This window comes from Lacerta agilis, chromosome 2 (genome assembly GCF_009819535.1).
Source record: "Lacerta agilis isolate rLacAgi1 chromosome 2, rLacAgi1.pri, whole genome shotgun sequence".
Classification (NCBI taxonomy): Eukaryota; Metazoa; Chordata; class Lepidosauria; order Squamata; family Lacertidae; genus Lacerta; species Lacerta agilis.
The window spans coordinates 57,614,972-57,631,782 of record NC_046313.1 but is presented as its reverse complement, the minus strand read 5'-3'; the positions used below and the strand labels follow the sequence as shown (position 1 = coordinate 57,631,782).

Genomic DNA, 16,811 nt, shown 5'->3' with positions numbered 1-16,811 from the left:
TATAAAAGCAGCTAAGCTAGTTCTTGACTGCCTGTAAACCCTCTACGTTCAAAATGAGAGCTGTTTATTGCTGAGCTCCTACATGTGTCACCCTTGGGGGGGTGCAATGATGAATGTGTCCTGGGCAACATGACCCTTTCCCGCTCTTCTGACCCCCCGCCCAGCAGAAGAAAACAGCAGCTCCCCAGTGGCTTAGGGCACCGTCGCCTTCTCCTTCCACAAGACCGAGACACGGTTTTTGTGAGGCAGCCAATCAGCGCCTGTCCTAAAGGCACGAGCCACTGAAAAGCTGCAAATAGGGCAAAGAGGGCAGCGGGCCGGAGCCGGGGCTTGTAAGCCACCGCTTTGCGTGGCCTGCACCTGGCCGTGCAGGCAGGCAGGCGAGCGGGCAGGCGCTCCCCTCCCCTATTGGCTGCCGGCGCCTACAACGGCACGCGCCCGCGGGCAAGCCGCGCGCTCCCCTTCCGCTTAGCTAAGGTGTGTTTTAAAAAGGCGGGAGGGCCCCGCACCGTGCCGAGCCGAGCCTTCTGGACGCCGCCGTTCTCACGCGCGGCAGCCAGGCGGCGCTATGCGCTCCGCTTGGAGCGGCGAGGTGCGGCACGCAAGTGGAGAAACGCAGCTTCTTGCAGCAGCAGCAGCAGCAGCTCGATAAGCGCCGTGGAAGCGGATGGAATAGTAACCGGGCACCGGCGGGCGCCTGAGGAGACAGCGCGCGCGGAGTTTCTGGGCACCTGAGCAGGAGGAAGGAGGGATCCGGTGGGGATTGGTTGCAAGCGGCGGATGTGGCCGAGGATTTAACCAGAGCTGGGACTTGCAGGCTGCCCTCGACGCCCATGGCTTGGCACAGTGGGGCGGGGAGTGCATAGCTCCGGTGAGTGCAGGCGGCTTTTCTCGCGTCGGACTTCTTCTCTCAGACTGGGAGGGTAGGAAAGTGGGTGAGCCGAGGAAGGAGAGGTCTGCGTTTTGGGGGCGCATTCTAGATCCGTTTCTGGAAACCGAACGCGCGCGCGCGCACGTTCCTTTCCTTCTGTCCAGATCCCACCTCGTTAGAAGAAGGCAGCCCCGCTTGAAAACTCCGAGCGGCTGGAAACGTGCCGAGCCTTTCCTGCCACCCGCAGAGGCGGGCTGCCGCCGCGCCGGCTTCGCGCTTTTGCTCCGGTGGGCGGCGTGGCCTCTGGAGGGGACGCACCTTGCGCAGGAGGAGCGAGCGAACAACCGCTCGGCTGGGCAGGCGCGGGGCTCGGAAGCGGCGTTTGACCGCAGGCCAAGCCCCGACCCCGGCCCGATGGGCACGTCCATTCCGGGGCATAATAGACTGATCCAGGCATTGTTTGGGGGCGGCCGGGGGCGGGCACGCAGCTGAGGAACGTGGCGGGCCTTTTAACCCTATAGCCATTACTCGGCGGCGCAAACTTTTAATTTAATAATGCACTTTCCAATCGATTGGTGCTTGCAGCCCGAAGTGAATTAGCAAAAGCGAGCAGAGGGTGTGTGTTTTTTGTTTTGTTTGCGTTCGTATTCGAGGTTGGTGGCAGCGATGGGAGATTAATGAGGCTGACCTCATGAGTGTTCTCAAGGAAGGCGATGGGAACTCCTTCCGAACTGTGTGACTGGAAAACCCGTAATGTATATTGAATTAAGTTAAATCAAAAAGGGGATCGATCTCCAAGCTGCTGAACTAGGGCTAGACTCTTATTGCTGTGTAGAATTAAAAGTTTCTGACCCCACCCCACCCCCCTTTTAAAGGTTATTAAGTAAGTGCTGTCCTATAATATAATGCACGACGACTCCTTTAATTCAAAACGCTAAGCCTCCATCCATCAGTCTGGACAGCCCCACAGTGATCTTTAGCTCTGAGCCGTTCGTCTGCCAAACACCGAGCCCCGATTATTTGCAGGTGGACTTGGGAGTGAGCCATTGTGTTTTCATGTAAGAGTGTGCCATAGGTATACCTGTGCCTTTCTTTGAGTCTTTTAACACCTGTTAGGCACCCTGCTTCTAATCGCATTATGCGGAAGTAAACACAACGAAGTCACGGGGACTTGCTTCCACGTAAATGTGTTTCAGGAAGGGCTGTTGAGAGAGACATGCCAATCTAAGTACAGTATTTGTGCAAAAGGCGAGAGATGTGGCTGCTGACCAAGATGTGTATTAAAGGATATCTAGCTTACAAAAATATCACCATGATACTAACTGGCTGTGATCTCTGCCTTGATCTGTGTGGTGCAAGCCCTTTTTAACAGAAGCATTAGGAGAACAACATCCTGTCGGTTTGCTCTGATAGAAATACTATCTTTACAGTATTTCTGCTGTAGATCGTAATTGCAAGCAGCTTATATTTCAGCTTTGAAACATTTGTTTCAAGCTAAATCCTGACATGTACAGTGTCAGATCAGGTGTGATTTTTCCCAGAAACAAAATTTGATCTGAATCTGACTCAGCTGTTATCAGAAAGCACAGGATAATCCCCCCTCCCTCTCACTGGAAATGTGCCTCTGGTTTGCAGACAGCTGAATGTACGTTCCTAAAAATGGCATTTTATAGGATCATCAGAATAATCTACTGGTGTTTTTGAGGGGAGTTTTTTTTTAATACACACATGGTTACATTCTGAAAACAAACCTCTGGATGCATGCTTCTAAATTCCTGGTTTTGCTATGCATCTCAATAAGAAACCCCTCTCCTGTGTTTTCATAATTGTTTGGTATGATATGAATTCTGTAAATGCTGTTCTGCAGAGATCTGCTTAACAATGTGAGCAGGAATAGTAACCACTACTGCAAAGGGCCAACTGCCCTGTATTTTTAGTGGCTACTTTAATTTTACACTGTACATAGTGGAAACCTAGAGTGTGGGATGATATGTGCAAATGAGCTGGGGTCACATCAGAGGTGTTCTGATACAGTGAGGGCTTTGCCCATATATTTCTTTCATTTCCGACTGAGCCCTTGTTCTGCTAAGCGAATCAATGCTAATCTCATAAATTTGTTGCATAATTATATGGGGGGGACATCTGGCACTAAACATTGTATTTAAGGGTGACTTCTTTCCCTTAGCTGTGGGTTAGGTTATGAGATTTGTTCCGGTTGGATTCCTTGATGATGATATCAGATGTTTTTAGGACGAACATGCAAGACGAATTTCCCCCTTGCATTTTTTTTTAATCTTTGTTTTTATCTCTGTGTTCACATGTATGGTTTCTAATGGATTTCCCAGAGGTTGCCAATGTGGCCCCTGTGATGAGCACAATGGTGCCCTTGAAGTCTTCCTTCACTGCCTACAAAGTCTCATGAGCTGGGAAGTGTAGTCACTTTCCTCCCCCCCCCCCTTGAAAAGTACATTGAGCTGAAGGAGATATTTATAAGGTGATGATGCTCTTTCCCACTTCTTCTTTTAGCTCTGTGTACTTTTCAAAACAGGATGCTAATCAGAAGGTCGGCACGACGGGGTGAGCTCCCGTTGCTCAGTCCCTGCTCCTGCCCACCTAGCAGTTCGAAAGCACGTCAGAGTGCAAGTAGATAAATAGGTACTGCTCCAGCGGGAAGGTAAATGGTGTTTCCATGCGCTGCTCTGGTTCGCCAGAAGCGGCTTAGTCATGCTGGCCATATGACCCAGAAGCTGTATGCCAGCTCCCTCGGCCAGTAACGCAAGATGAGCGCCGCAACCCCAGAGTCGGACACGACTGGACCTAATAGTCAGGGGTCCCTTTACCTTTACTTACTTTTCAAAACTCAGATTAGTTATGAGTTTTGTTTGGGATCTGACTTCTATCCAGTGCCCACAGCTCTTACTCAAAAATCTGAATGCTCCTGCAACCTAAAAAGGTTGGCAATACCTGACATTACTATGAAAACCAGTGTGAGAAATAAGCTCCAGTGGCAGGTGAGGGTTAATTCAGGCTGCAGTCCTGTGCACACCCACTTGGGTATAAGAAAGAACCCGCACCAATTCTGAGCACATCACTGGCTAAGCACGCTTCTCTCCCCCACCCTGGGTATTTATTCATGTGAGAATTCATTTGTAGAAGATACAAGTATGTTTAATGTGCAGGATTTTTTATGGAAACATGGATGATGCAAAGGATGCAAAAAAAAAATCATCTGCACATAATGTGACAGTCTATACAGTTGTGTGCACAGGTAAGCATAGATCCCCTTGGTGCCTGCAGACACAGAGGAACAGTCACTCCCATCATAAAATGCAAGTTAAGTGAAAGCTGTGCAAACAAGCCATAATTATGCCAATAATAATAGTAATAATGGAACTGTGTGGGTGCATGTAGTGGAAATGAAGTCGTTTCCAAAGGAGTAAAACAAAATCTGAAGAAATTACTCTGGTGAGGAAATGTTAGGTTTTACTTAATGCAATGCATAGATTATTCGGTTGCAATGGAACTCCCTCTTGAGAACCCTGTTTGTGTGGGAGACGGGAAGCATTTTCCCCCATGTGTTCCAAAATGAGATGCACAGATTGCTTCTTCCTAAATTCTGCTTTTTGTAGTCACCATTGGGAGTTTCAAATGCCTGACTCCTACCACCTCCTGACACTCAAATGTGAGCAACTATCACCCGCCACCACCATGCCCAGTGCCCCCCACCCTTCACTAACCATGTGTTCAGTGCACTTGAAAAGGGATGGAATCCACACTCCTATGTGAATAGAGCTCCACCCACCATGTGTGTATGAGAGCTCCTGATTATCCAGGATCTTTCGTTGTGTGGAGTTCTACATGTGTATGGAGTTCTACAAGTCTATCACCTCCACAGTCCCATGGCACATTTGAGGGGGACCATCTGAATTCCCTCATTATGAATTGCACAGCACCAGCTGATCCATCTTGGAGGTGGTGGCAGGCCACCTTTTCCCCCAATCACCAGCCTACTTTCCTATTTCCTATTTTCATACTAAAGGCAGAACTAGCCAAGGAGGCTCTTGGGGATAAGTCTACCTGGACCAAGCTTGATTTTGCCAGTACAGTGGAACCCCGGGTTACGTACACCCTGTGTTGCGGACGTTCGAGATGCGAACGCCCGCAACTCGGAGGTGTTTCCGGAGCAAGGGCGACCCCTGGATGCGCAGAAGCGTTGTGCGTACTTCGCGCATGCACAGAAGCGCTCAAATCGTGCTTCCGGGTTTTTTGTGTGTGTTCGTGATATGCACGCCCGTGTTACGTACCGCGACCAGGAACGGATCGCTTACGTAACCCGGGGTATCACTGTAGGCTCTGATGGAAGAGACAATCCTTTCGCAGTCATGCTGCCGCTTGAAACTTTACAGGTTTATAGCTGCTTTCTAGGCGTGATGAAAATGTATCTCCTTATACGAAATGCAATCAAAAGTTTTCCTGCCCTGCTAATAGGTTTAGTCATCAGGCATTTCTTTCTTTTCTGCTGCTATAATTCAGCTATCTGTATGTTGGTTGCCTTTGTTTAAACAAGGTAGTATGTTGACTGTATTTTATTTTCCTCATTATGCATGGGTGCCCTGCACATCTTACGACTTAAAATACCACCACCAAGTTGTACACTACAAAAGGAATATATTTGGTTTTGGACTCTTTACCATCCCTGGCCACTGACCATGCTCACTTGGGCTGATGGGAATTGCAGTTTCACATTGGAATTAACATTGTAGTACTTATACCTCTCATTTCTCTAAAACAAAAAACAAAACCATACACACATCCACACCCTAGGTCGCCAGTTAATAAAGGCCTAGTGATTGTCCACTGAAATAGAGCCAGTGTGATGTAGGGGTTAGAATGACCTGGGAGACCAGGGTTCAAATTCCCGCTTGACACAAAGCTCTGTGGGTGACCATGTGCCAGTCACTGTCTCTTGGCCTAAGCTACCCCACAGGGTGGTTGTGGGAATTAAATAAGAAGGGGAGAACCAGATGTACCATGTTTTGCTCATTGGAGAAAAAAAGTGGGATGTAAATGCAGTAAATAAATTAAACAAAATTGGTCCCTCTAGACAACCTTTGTCTATGGCTTCCAGTATGTTTTTGCCATGGTGACTTCATAGCAGTAGCTGTGTTTACCTGTGGCAGCAATAGCAAGTCATGCAACCCCTTAAGTAGCAAATCCATTATGGTGTAAGCTTTTGTGGACTCTAGACACAAGACATTGTCATTTTTAGTGCGTGCTTGTTGGCAGGGGTATAGCTAGGGCTGACTCAAGGCTAGGGCTGCCCAAATATGACCTCCCAGACAGTGGCAGGTGAACTTGCTGAGGCCCACTAAGACATCCATTCTTTCTTTCTATTTATTATATTATTTATTTATTAAGTTTGTATACTGCCCTTCATCTGTAGATCCCAGGACAGTCTTATTTAAAATATATGAGGTGGTATTCAACTAAATTTCACTCATAGTAGACCCACTGAAATGAATTAGCATGACCACATTTGGTTCATTAATTTCAAAAGGTCTACTCTGACTAAAACTTAGTTGAATACTACATTTTCTAATTGGTGGAGCAACTTCCCAGGCATGTGCACAGTTATAGATGCTCATTTTATTATTTATGTCCCTTTCTACAACAGAAAGTGAAGGCGAGGAGGAGATAATAAATGTTAATTGAGGTGTAGGGAAGCTTTGGCCCTGCAGATGTTGCTGGACTTCAACTCCTCCCACCAGCCCCAGCAAAGGTGACTAGTGGCTGGGGATGATGGGAGTTGTAGTTCAGCAACATCTGCAGGGCCTAGGCTTATCCACGCCTATGTTTTTGTTTGGTTTAGGGTAGTAACAACCAGCAGGGTGTGACAGCATTGCTCACCTGTCTTCCCTATGCAGAGGGTACTGCTGGAAACCAAAAGGGGAAAGACCAAGGCAGCAGGAAGGTTGGCCTAACGCAGACACAGCTGCAGGAGCATCAGCTTGGCTCTGCTGATGTGCCTGCACCACACTGATCTCCCCATTGCCCCATCCTTCTCCCTGTCTGTTACAGACAATGACCTGCACATTGGGGAGCCAGGTGTGCAAAGCCACCTTGCCCTGCTGACCTCTGCTGCTTCCCAACTAATGATGTTGTTGTTCAGTCGTTCTGTCGTGTCCGACTCTTCATGACCCCATGGACCAGAGCATGCCAGGCACCCCTATCCTCCACTGCCTCCCGCAGTTTGGCCAAACTCATGCCAGTCGCTTCAAGAACACTGTCCAACCATCTCATCCTCTGTCGTCCCCTTCTCGTCCCCTTCTTCCCAACTAAAGTGATTATCTAAACAGGGATCCCCTGTAAAGCCATGCAGCCCATGATCTAAATTATCTAGCTCCACCCACACCCCAGTATCAGCACCTTGGTCTGTACCTGCCTCCCTAAGAAATTTCCTCTGAAGAAAGCAGTTACTTGATTTGGGGATGGACCCTGGCTCGTTAACAGGGCACATATTTTTGATACAGAAGTTCCCAAGTTCAATCCCTGGTAACTCCATGCAACAGGATCATATAACAGGTGATGGAAGGCGTGAGAACTTGGAGAGACACTTCCAATCAAAGTATATAACAGTGGGCTAGATGGATCAGTGGTCTGACCTGATGCAATGCAGCTCCTTAATCTTTCTTGTCTTCCTTCCCTAGTTTGGTTTATGAGTGTGGGGGCTTGTCAACTGAATCACTGTTGATGCTGTGATGTTTGCGTGCATATCTGCTTCTTGTTGTGACATCTAATAGCACCAGGGGCCAGTGGTGTGTGCGCACACTTCTATTTCAGAGGCGTTTTGCTAGAGCAGGCATGTCCAACAGGTAGATCGTGATCTACCGGTAGATCACTGGACGTCTGTGGTAGATCACTGGCTCCCCCAAAGAAGCTCAACAACTTTGGCTCCCCTAAAAAAAGCTAATTTTTTGCCCTGCACCCCCCCAAAACAGGGCTTTCCTTCTCCCTAAAAAAAAGCTTAACAACAACTTTGACCTGAATGCCTAAAAACAGGGCTTTCCTCCTCCCCAAAAAAGCTCAACAACTTTGTCCTGAACACCCCAAAAGGGGGTAGATCACTGCCAGTTTTTAACTCTGTAAGTAGATCACAGTCTCTTGGGAGTTGGCCACCCCTGTGCTAGAGGATTATAAAGCATTGCCTGTCAAAGTTTAGGAAGGTCTGAAAAATCATGTTAGTTATGATGGTAGCATACAGATTCTAGTTAGCTTTCCAAGCATATAACACACACATCCATCTTTATCGGGGTGGGGTGTCCCATTTTGCTGCTTGAGGTGAAACAGGATGTGTTGCCTTGGCCTGCTCTGCTGCTGGCACTGCTGTCTTACCTGCTGCCACTGGTGCCACTTCTCTGCCCATCCTGCAGGCTCTGCAGCTGGTAAAGAAGTGGCACCAACATTGGTGCCAATTTTGCATGAGATCGCGTGATATCTTGCATGCTCTGCAGAATCTCACACAATTTTAGATGTCCTCTACAGCTTCACAACTAAAGTGGCTATCAGGGCAGCACTTCTGAGATTCCCCGCCCAGTGCGACCGAAGTGGTCACACTCCCTTAAATCCACCTTTGCTTTAGTGTTCTGTTATTCCACGAAGCCAAGTTTCCTTAATGATCCACTGCTGAAAAGATTTTGAGTCAAGTTCAGAAAATATAATTAACACAAGGTTGATTTATTTAAAAGCCCTTAGGAATAATTAAACAGTGTTAAAGTTCTGGATGATTCAATCTGTTGAGTGATACTTGGGGAGTTTTTCTTTTAAGTTATTCACTGATTTCGTATTGTTATGAGATTTTTTTGGGGGGGGGTTAGGCTGAATGCCTGGGCCCCCTTCTAGTTCCTAGAATAGCCAAGCTAGTTTCCTGCTGAGATAATGGGAGCACAAAGGAAGGGGTTCTGTGTGAGATGGCACAGGTAGTTCCTCAACTCACAGGTAGTAAGAAAGACAAAAGGCCAGAGTGGAGCGATGTGAGCTAGAAGCAAAGCAGCGAGCTGGAAAGAGACTGTGAGAGCAATGTTTGATTTCTGTTTCAATCCAAGGTTGCGGCTATGGGGGAATCAAGGCCCCCTTGGGGTGTTAATGCTGTGAACCCCTCCATCGTAAACTCAGGTTGTATATATGTGTAAATAAACCACATATTATAGAGATATCTCAGTGCCCTCTATACCTCATTCCAAGGAAACCAAACCCTGGGTTAAGTGCCTGGAACTCCTTGAATCTGGCACCGCCTGGGGATTGGGGTAGCATGCAACAGTATGGTGTTTCTTTAGGTAATCTATGTAATACGTATATGACTTAACTGAAATCAAGCTTTATTTTGTAGCCCATTGGACCTAATGGTCAGGGGTACCTTTACCTTTTTATGCATTTTAAAATGATACCTTTCCATCGATGGAAGCCAGTTTTGTTTGTATTGTTAATATTGATCAGACAAGGAGTGTTGGTCAAGCAAGTAAGACTTCCCTGATAGGAAAGTTTTTAAAAAAATAAATAAAAAGAATACATAATTACCCTGTGGGCTTTATTGACACAAAATACTGGCTAAGATGAATGCTTTTCAATTTTAGTATTAAATATTTTCCCGATACTATTGAACCAATTGTTTCAGGGTGGACGTGATAACACACTTAGCATTGTCACACAGATTTGGTACAGGGCATAAATGAAAGTGCACCCAGGCTGGATTTACTGGGGGTGGGAGTGGGGGTGGGAGTGGGGTTGGAACCTGGAGCAAAAATGTTCACTAGTCTTCCCTGTAACAGCATGTACCGTAACTGCAGTAGCTCCATAGCACTGGAGAATACTATACTATAAGCATGAAGGGGATAATCAAAAGTGCAAGGATGAGGAGGCTGTGGGCATGAGACCAACAGTTACTACCTGAGGAAGGAAAGGATCTGGATTTGAAGACAAAAACCAAAAACGGGGAAAACCCCAGGGGCAGGGGGTATGTGTAAAAATGCAGAAGAATTGTTAGGGGGGAAATACTGCTTTGTTTATTGTCAGATTGCTGTTGTATTTTATTTATATGCCATCCATCTGACTAGATTGCCCCAGCCATTCTAGGGGATGACCCCCCCCAAAGGACATTGAAGTCATAGGTCATAACCCATCTGGTTGGCAAGTTGAGTCAAACTATGATCACAGAAGCTTAGTTCTGGCTGTCTAGTGGTGTAGTGGTGCATGAAGGAGGTGAACAGTAGTGTTACCAGCTCTTGAAATCAAAGATTCTGGTACCTGAGAAGAGTCTTCGCACAGATCTGGGACAGACCCCAACAGAAAAGCTGACATGGACCTTTTTCATGTCATTGCATGTCCCAGCCACCAAGCATACCATCCGTACGAGACATAACGTCCCCGTGCATCAAACCCCATGTTCCCAGACTAAAGCTCTGCCATAGTAAGAAAGAACAAAGTACTAACAGTAGCCACAGAACAGGTAGCTCAATGAATGAGACAAGCCATGCATACTTGGATCAGGTCACATGCATGCATCATAGGTAGAGAATTAAGGCATGCAGGAAAGATCCTTAATTTTTTTTTTATCTGTTTTAAAGGTACAGAACCTTCTCATAATGATGTGATACTGAATTGGATAAACCACTGATCTAAAGCAGCCTCTCCTGACCTGGTACCTTCCAGGTGTTTTGGACTACAACTCCCATCAACAGCACAGTAGCCAAGAGTCGGTTCCCCCCCCCCCATTCAGTTCTGCTACTCAGAATCACACTCCCAGCATCACTTCCCCTAGTACTAGTGGAAATCCCAATTTTTCTTCGAGTTAAATGTTCGTATTCTTCTTACATAAATTCAATGAGCCTTTCATCTGGCTCTACATTGACATTTAACTTGAATATTATGGAAGTTGATTTACTGAGATGAACACCATTTTTACACCTGGATAAGTACTGGATAAGCTCAACTACTGGGGTTGAGCTTGGGCAATTTAATCATGTCAACCATTGGAGTCTCGTTTTCTTCTGGATAATGGGTCTAATGACAGCCTGCATAAGTATCTGGGGTAACCTGAAGCCTAATGAGTGTTTGCACAGCATTTTGTAGATGAAAGGCATCCCATGTTAATTAGGAGAGGGATCCCTGATGCACATAGAGGTAACATGTTTATATTAAATGCTGTTTACATTAAATACTTTGGTTAAACGTATTGGAAGGGTTTGTTTTCTGTATCTGAGGATTGCAGGCTTCATCATAATGATTTCTGGGAGCTATGGCTTTTATTGGTTTTGATGACATTTTGTGTAGACATTGAAAACTTTGATGGTGTAGGGCAGGCATAGGCAAACTCCGGCCCTCCAGATGTTTGGGACTACAATTCCCATCATCTCTGAGCACTGGTCCTGTTAGCTAGGGATGATGGGAATTGTAGTCCCAAACATCTGGAGGGCTGGAGCTTGCCTGTGCCTGGTGCAGGGTCTCAATGCAGAGAACATGGTGGGAGCAATGCAGCCTCTAGAGAGAATTCTTTCTGTTTTGAAGATCACATCATTTTGGATCATGAGTGCAACAATAATCCAAATGAGAATGGTTATCTGGCCTGATTCCCCCCCCCTTAAATTCTCTTCACTACCTTATTTAAAGGGTAACTAGGTGAAAGCTGCCACCACCATTAAACTCTCTCCCCTTGTCTGTCTCCCTCTTTGGGTGTATTTCTCCTTTCCATCCTCCCCCTGCAAATGGCCCCAAACAGATCAACTGAAAATATCAGCACAGCACTAGAATAAAGATGGGGTGATTTGGCTGTGTTGCTGTCTTCAGTGGTCCTCACTTGATCCTCTGTGGGGGGGGGAGTGGGTACCTGTGCTGATTACCACTTAAGTAGTGATTTCATTTAAGCTATGACAAACACTGTTCATAATAATCTTTTTTTTTTTACTGCCCTTCATCTGAGGACCACAGGGCAGTTTACAATATAAGAACACAAAAGTACACCACATAGTAACAACCAAAAACAATACCCTGACAGTTTAAATGGGCATAAATGGATTAATCAGCCGAAGGTCTGGTTATAGAGAATCATTTATGCCTGGCATCTAAAGATACGTAATGAAGGCGCCAGGTGAGCCTCCTTGAGGGGGAGCATTCCACAGATATGGAGCCACCTTGATTTTTATATCCGATCCTCATTTCCCTATAAGTTTAATAAAGTCTAAGTTGGATTATGGAGTTGGCAGCCTGTGTCAAGACCCTAAGGAGCAATGTCCCACGTGCTTGATCACTTGGTCACTTTGACTGCACCCCCCAGATGCAGGGAAAGGAGCAAACAAAGGCTGAACATCACACAGTGGCACCTGTGGAGTTTGTTGACAGCTGGGTGGTGTTGGTTGTCTCTGTATAAGTGATTTCTTTTTTGGAATGAACAATGCTAGGGAACAGTGACAGCAGTAGCTGCTGTGGTGGGGGAGAGCTGTGGAGCACTATCCTGACAGTGGCATCCCTCCAGTTGGCCATCTGGCCCAGAGGTGGGGCAGGGCAGGGCAGTGGAGAGGCTGGGGCTGCATAGGTGCTGAATTGGCTCCACTGGTGCCTCTGTACAGGTCTAGCCTCACCACCACCCTGCCTTCTCCAGCACCATCCAGATAGGGATGGGGGAGAACTTGGATTCAGTTCACAATGAAAGGTGAACCTACCTAATTTGCACTTTTCTGAACAGCATGTGAACCGAAACCAACCCATCCTTTGAAATTTGCACATCTCTGAATTTTGCAACAGAGTTCTCTGGCCAAGAAATGTATGCAAAAAGGCATATGCTGGGGTTAAGGGTGCATAAAAATGCATATATTAGAATGCATTTCTTGTAGGTTATGTTTCACTATTAGGGAAATTTACTTTGCAAAAATATCTGTATTGAGAGAAAATCATACTAAAATGATGATGGATATTGTGGACTAATGTGGACATATGGCGATCTGAGCTTACAGTTAATAAAAGCGAGAAACTGAGAGAAACAAAAATTGACAGATTCACCCATCCCTGAGTGCAGCTCCACTCTACCCCATTGACTGCTACTTAACAGCAGACACGCCCCCCCAGGTTAAACTCACAGTCCCTAAGATTCCCTCCTACTCAGAAGTAAGAGTGGTGAGGAGGGTGATGGCGAGAGAGAGAGAGAGCATGGCATGCAGCCTGCCTTTCACGGCTGGTGCCCAGTCTTTATTGCCCTGGTGCAGTTAATGACTATGGTAGTACTGTGCTGTGACAATGTTTCTTTGTACCTCTGTGCTTCTTTATTCATCATTGATTGGTACCATTATCAAGACTCCTTTCCATTTTGGACAGAGTGGCATGTGTGTAACTTTGGAACCAATGATGCAGGTAAACTTTGTGGCAGTGAAGGATTGGATCTAATGGATATTCACTCAGCCATCTCTTCTGTCTGATCTCAACATTGTCCTGCAGCTCTGTGTTCTGTACTTAAGGATGGCAGGCACTGAAGCAGGCAGGAAATGCGGGGGGGGGGGCAATATGTTGGTCAATCTGAGCCAGCTTTAAGACTAGTTGGCACTGAATGATATTTGCAGACAACACCACATCTATATATTAGGTGTACTTCAGTATTGAGCCAACAGCTAGTAGGCATATCATAGCAGTTTCAGATTTCTGACATTTAACTAATGTCATTTGTGACTCAGATCTTGCGTTTTCTGCCTGGTTTTGTTTAGTTTTTATTTCAGCACATTCTGAAATGTATATAAATAGAGACTGGCTGAAAATTTAAATACAGAACTATCCAGTTGGCATTTTTCTCACACTGCGTGTGCCTAGCAAAATGTGACTTCCTGACAGCTATGGAAGGGGTTTGCTTGCTTCCAGGACCAAACTGGATGGTGTAAGAAATGTGTGATCATGTTTCATGTGCCTTTTACAAAAAGAAAGAGATGGCAGTTACATGGCATTTAGGAACAGGGTGATGGCATGTGGGAAGGGGAACCAGTGTGTTATAGTGGTCACAGGATCAAACTAGGACTCAGGAGACCAGGGCTTAGATCCCCACTTGACATAAAAGCTCACTTCATTTTTTAGAAACACATGCCAAATCCATTCTTTCTATAGAAACTTCCATTTGTCCCCTTCTAATACTTTATAAGACCCCCATAGCTGATTTGGGGCACCAATTTGTCACTACGTCTGAGGAAAAACATAGTGCAGCTAAAAATGAGAATTAAGTTGCTTGTGTATCAGCTGCTCATTTTTTTTTTTTTTTAGAACTGTCTGTTCACCACTGAGGAATGTATTAGGTGCTTTGATGGGATGGGGTTTTATCAATGTAGCTTCAACAAAGCAGTCCCATTTTAGAAAGGTGTCAGAGAATAAGTTTAGTTGAGGAGGACCTAAGTGCATATTGTGTTATGAATTGGAGATTAATCTATTGTCTTTCCTACATTAGCAGTCTCTTAAATTAACAGAATCTTAACATTCGTTGCTTGTTATGTGCATTGAATGGGCTCTTGGTTTTCCACCCTCTCTAGTAACAAAGCTTGTCTGTCAGTTTCAGAATGTAATGTGTTCTTCCTTCGCACTACTACTAAGGCACTTAACACATTAGAACCTAATTACTAGACAGTAATCCTTTCTAAGGTGCAAGCTCTTCTATTGAACATGCGGTATGTGCTTACCCACATGCATCTTTGCTGCCTATTTCCTCCGGGGGTCATTCATGACAAAAACTTTGAAACTGGGATTATGAAACATGACAGCAGCTCTCATCCTGCAGATCAACTTCATCCCGGCTTCTGCCACTGGTGCATTTTGTTTGCTAAGGTGATAATTACATCTGCTGAAAGCATTTCTGCCCTACTTTAAAAAAAAATCTGATTGGATTTCAAAAGAATCTTATTTGAAATCTGAACCAAAATATAGCCTTTCTTGCCACTTACACATTTCTTTGTTCATTCAGTCCACACACATTTGTCCTTGCTTACAAGGTTATGAAATAGCTAATATACATATTTTTAAATGATTGGTATTTATAGTGTTGCACGCCACCCCCAGTCTGAGTGGTGCAAGATTCCTGGGGTTCCAGGCACTTACAGAGTTCACGTCTCTTTCAGAATGAGGCACAGCAGAGACTGGTGTCTTTATGATATAAGATTTATTTACACATATGTGTGATCACGTTTCATGTGCTTTTTTTTTTAAAAAAAGAAAGAAATAGAAGGGGGGAAACACTTGAAACCACGATGGAGGGGTTCACAGCATTAGCACCCCAAAAGGGTCTTGTTTCTCCCACAGCTTCAGCCTTGGCTCTGTCTCTCTCCCTACCTTGCTGCTTTTCCTCTGATACATATCACTGCAACTCTCAACTCTGGCTTTGTTCACAAGTTGACGGAGGGGTCCCACCTATTTTCCACCTTACACAGAGCCCCTTTCATTTCTTCCCCTTAGCACCCAGGCAATTGCTTCACCAGGAAGCTAGCCTGGCTTATATATTTAACACTTGCTGGATCCAGGGGCTAGAAAGGTCTTAGCAGACATCTTGCTTCCCTGCCTCAAACACATACCTACAAAATCCATTGAGGTCTGCCCTCATTGGGACTTCTGGTTTATCTTCTCTCCCCTCCAGACCCCCTGCTCCCCCAAAATCTGCTCTTGGGGGATCCTCCAGGTCAATGGAGAAATTTTGAGGGGCTGGCGGGGGATAAAAATAATAAGCCTTGCTGCATAAGCAGACACTTGCTTGTAGTACATTGGATCTTTCCCCCATACCTTGTAGCTTATGGGAGGAATTCAGCATAGTGCCATTACCATTGTTCCAACAGCACAAGGTTTTCAGCTTGCCAGATTGAATATTCTCCCTCCCAATACTATCCTTGGGGCTCTCCTGACCCCACTGAGCCAATTTCCGGAGGCACAGAGCAGGAGAAGGGCAGAAAGCACCGTTGCTCTGCCAAACCTCTTTGTGAAGGCGTCCACTAACAGGACTAGTTTGTTGAAAGTTCATGCTGCAGCTAAAAAAAGAAGTAGGACTGCAACAGAAAAGGGTGGCAATTATTTTTTTTTAAATGCTGACTTTCTGATGTGCACTCCAGATTCTTCCTTTGTAGATGTAGCTTGAATTCAAGCTGGGGATGCAGAGGATATTCTTTTGCAGACAAGGCTCAAGCTGTAGTTGCGAAGGAAGAATTATCCCTTTACATCCCTGGCTTGAATTCAAATGATCTTCCCTTGAGTTGAAACTGCATCTGCAAAGCAAGAAAGGAAAGAATTGGGAGTGTACATAAAGTGCACTCCCATCTCTTTCCTTTGAAGTTGAATCAACTGATGTTATCATGATGCTAGGTGATTAAGAGTGGGGTGGCCTCACCCACTTGTTGAAGTTGCCCATGGTGTATGGGTGAGCTCAGGATCTGACCCACTGACTAGATCTCTGCCCCACCCTGCCCTAAAGATATATTTAGGATTTCCAGTGATGTTTTGGTGTAATAAATGCCATGTTTTCCATAGCTGTCAAATTTCCAATTTTTGCGGGAAATTCTCTTATTCCAGCGCCATTTCCCATTGCAAAAAAAGGGAAAGTTGACAGCTATGGCCGTTTCCCAATGCAAAAAAAAAAAAAAGGAAGGTTTGACAGCTCTGTGTTTTCAGAGATCAAAGACAATAAAAATTCAGATGTTATGTGATTAGAATAACATGGAAGTCAGGTCTAGGCATTTTAGAGGGGAGGCGGTCAGTCTTTTTACATGGCATGTAGATTTTTATGTGAACATGCACAGAAGAATGCATGCATTTGAAGTAATTTTAGATGGCTGTAAGTGAAGACATTGTGACAACTGCTGTCAATAAAATGACATTTGTTTTGAGGAGCAGATGGTACTCTGGAAGTGACAAATGGATTCAGTTTGAGTGCAATTGAAACATA

At 45.4% G+C, this 16,811-nt stretch overlaps 1 protein-coding gene across 2 annotated transcripts in view; it reads left to right on the top strand.

Moving 5' to 3' along the window:
• The first annotated feature begins 578 nt into the window (after positions 1–578).
• The window catches only part of RASGEF1C (RasGEF domain family member 1C), an 84,765-nt gene continuing 68,532 nt past the window's right edge, over positions 579–16,811 (top strand). The window contains exon 1 of one of the 2 annotated variants that reach the window (XM_033140223.1): positions 579–871. The gene's annotated coding sequence lies outside the window, so the exon portion shown is untranslated. The remainder of the gene's footprint in view (positions 872–16,811) is intronic. The other variant, XM_033140221.1, reaches the window with a different exon arrangement.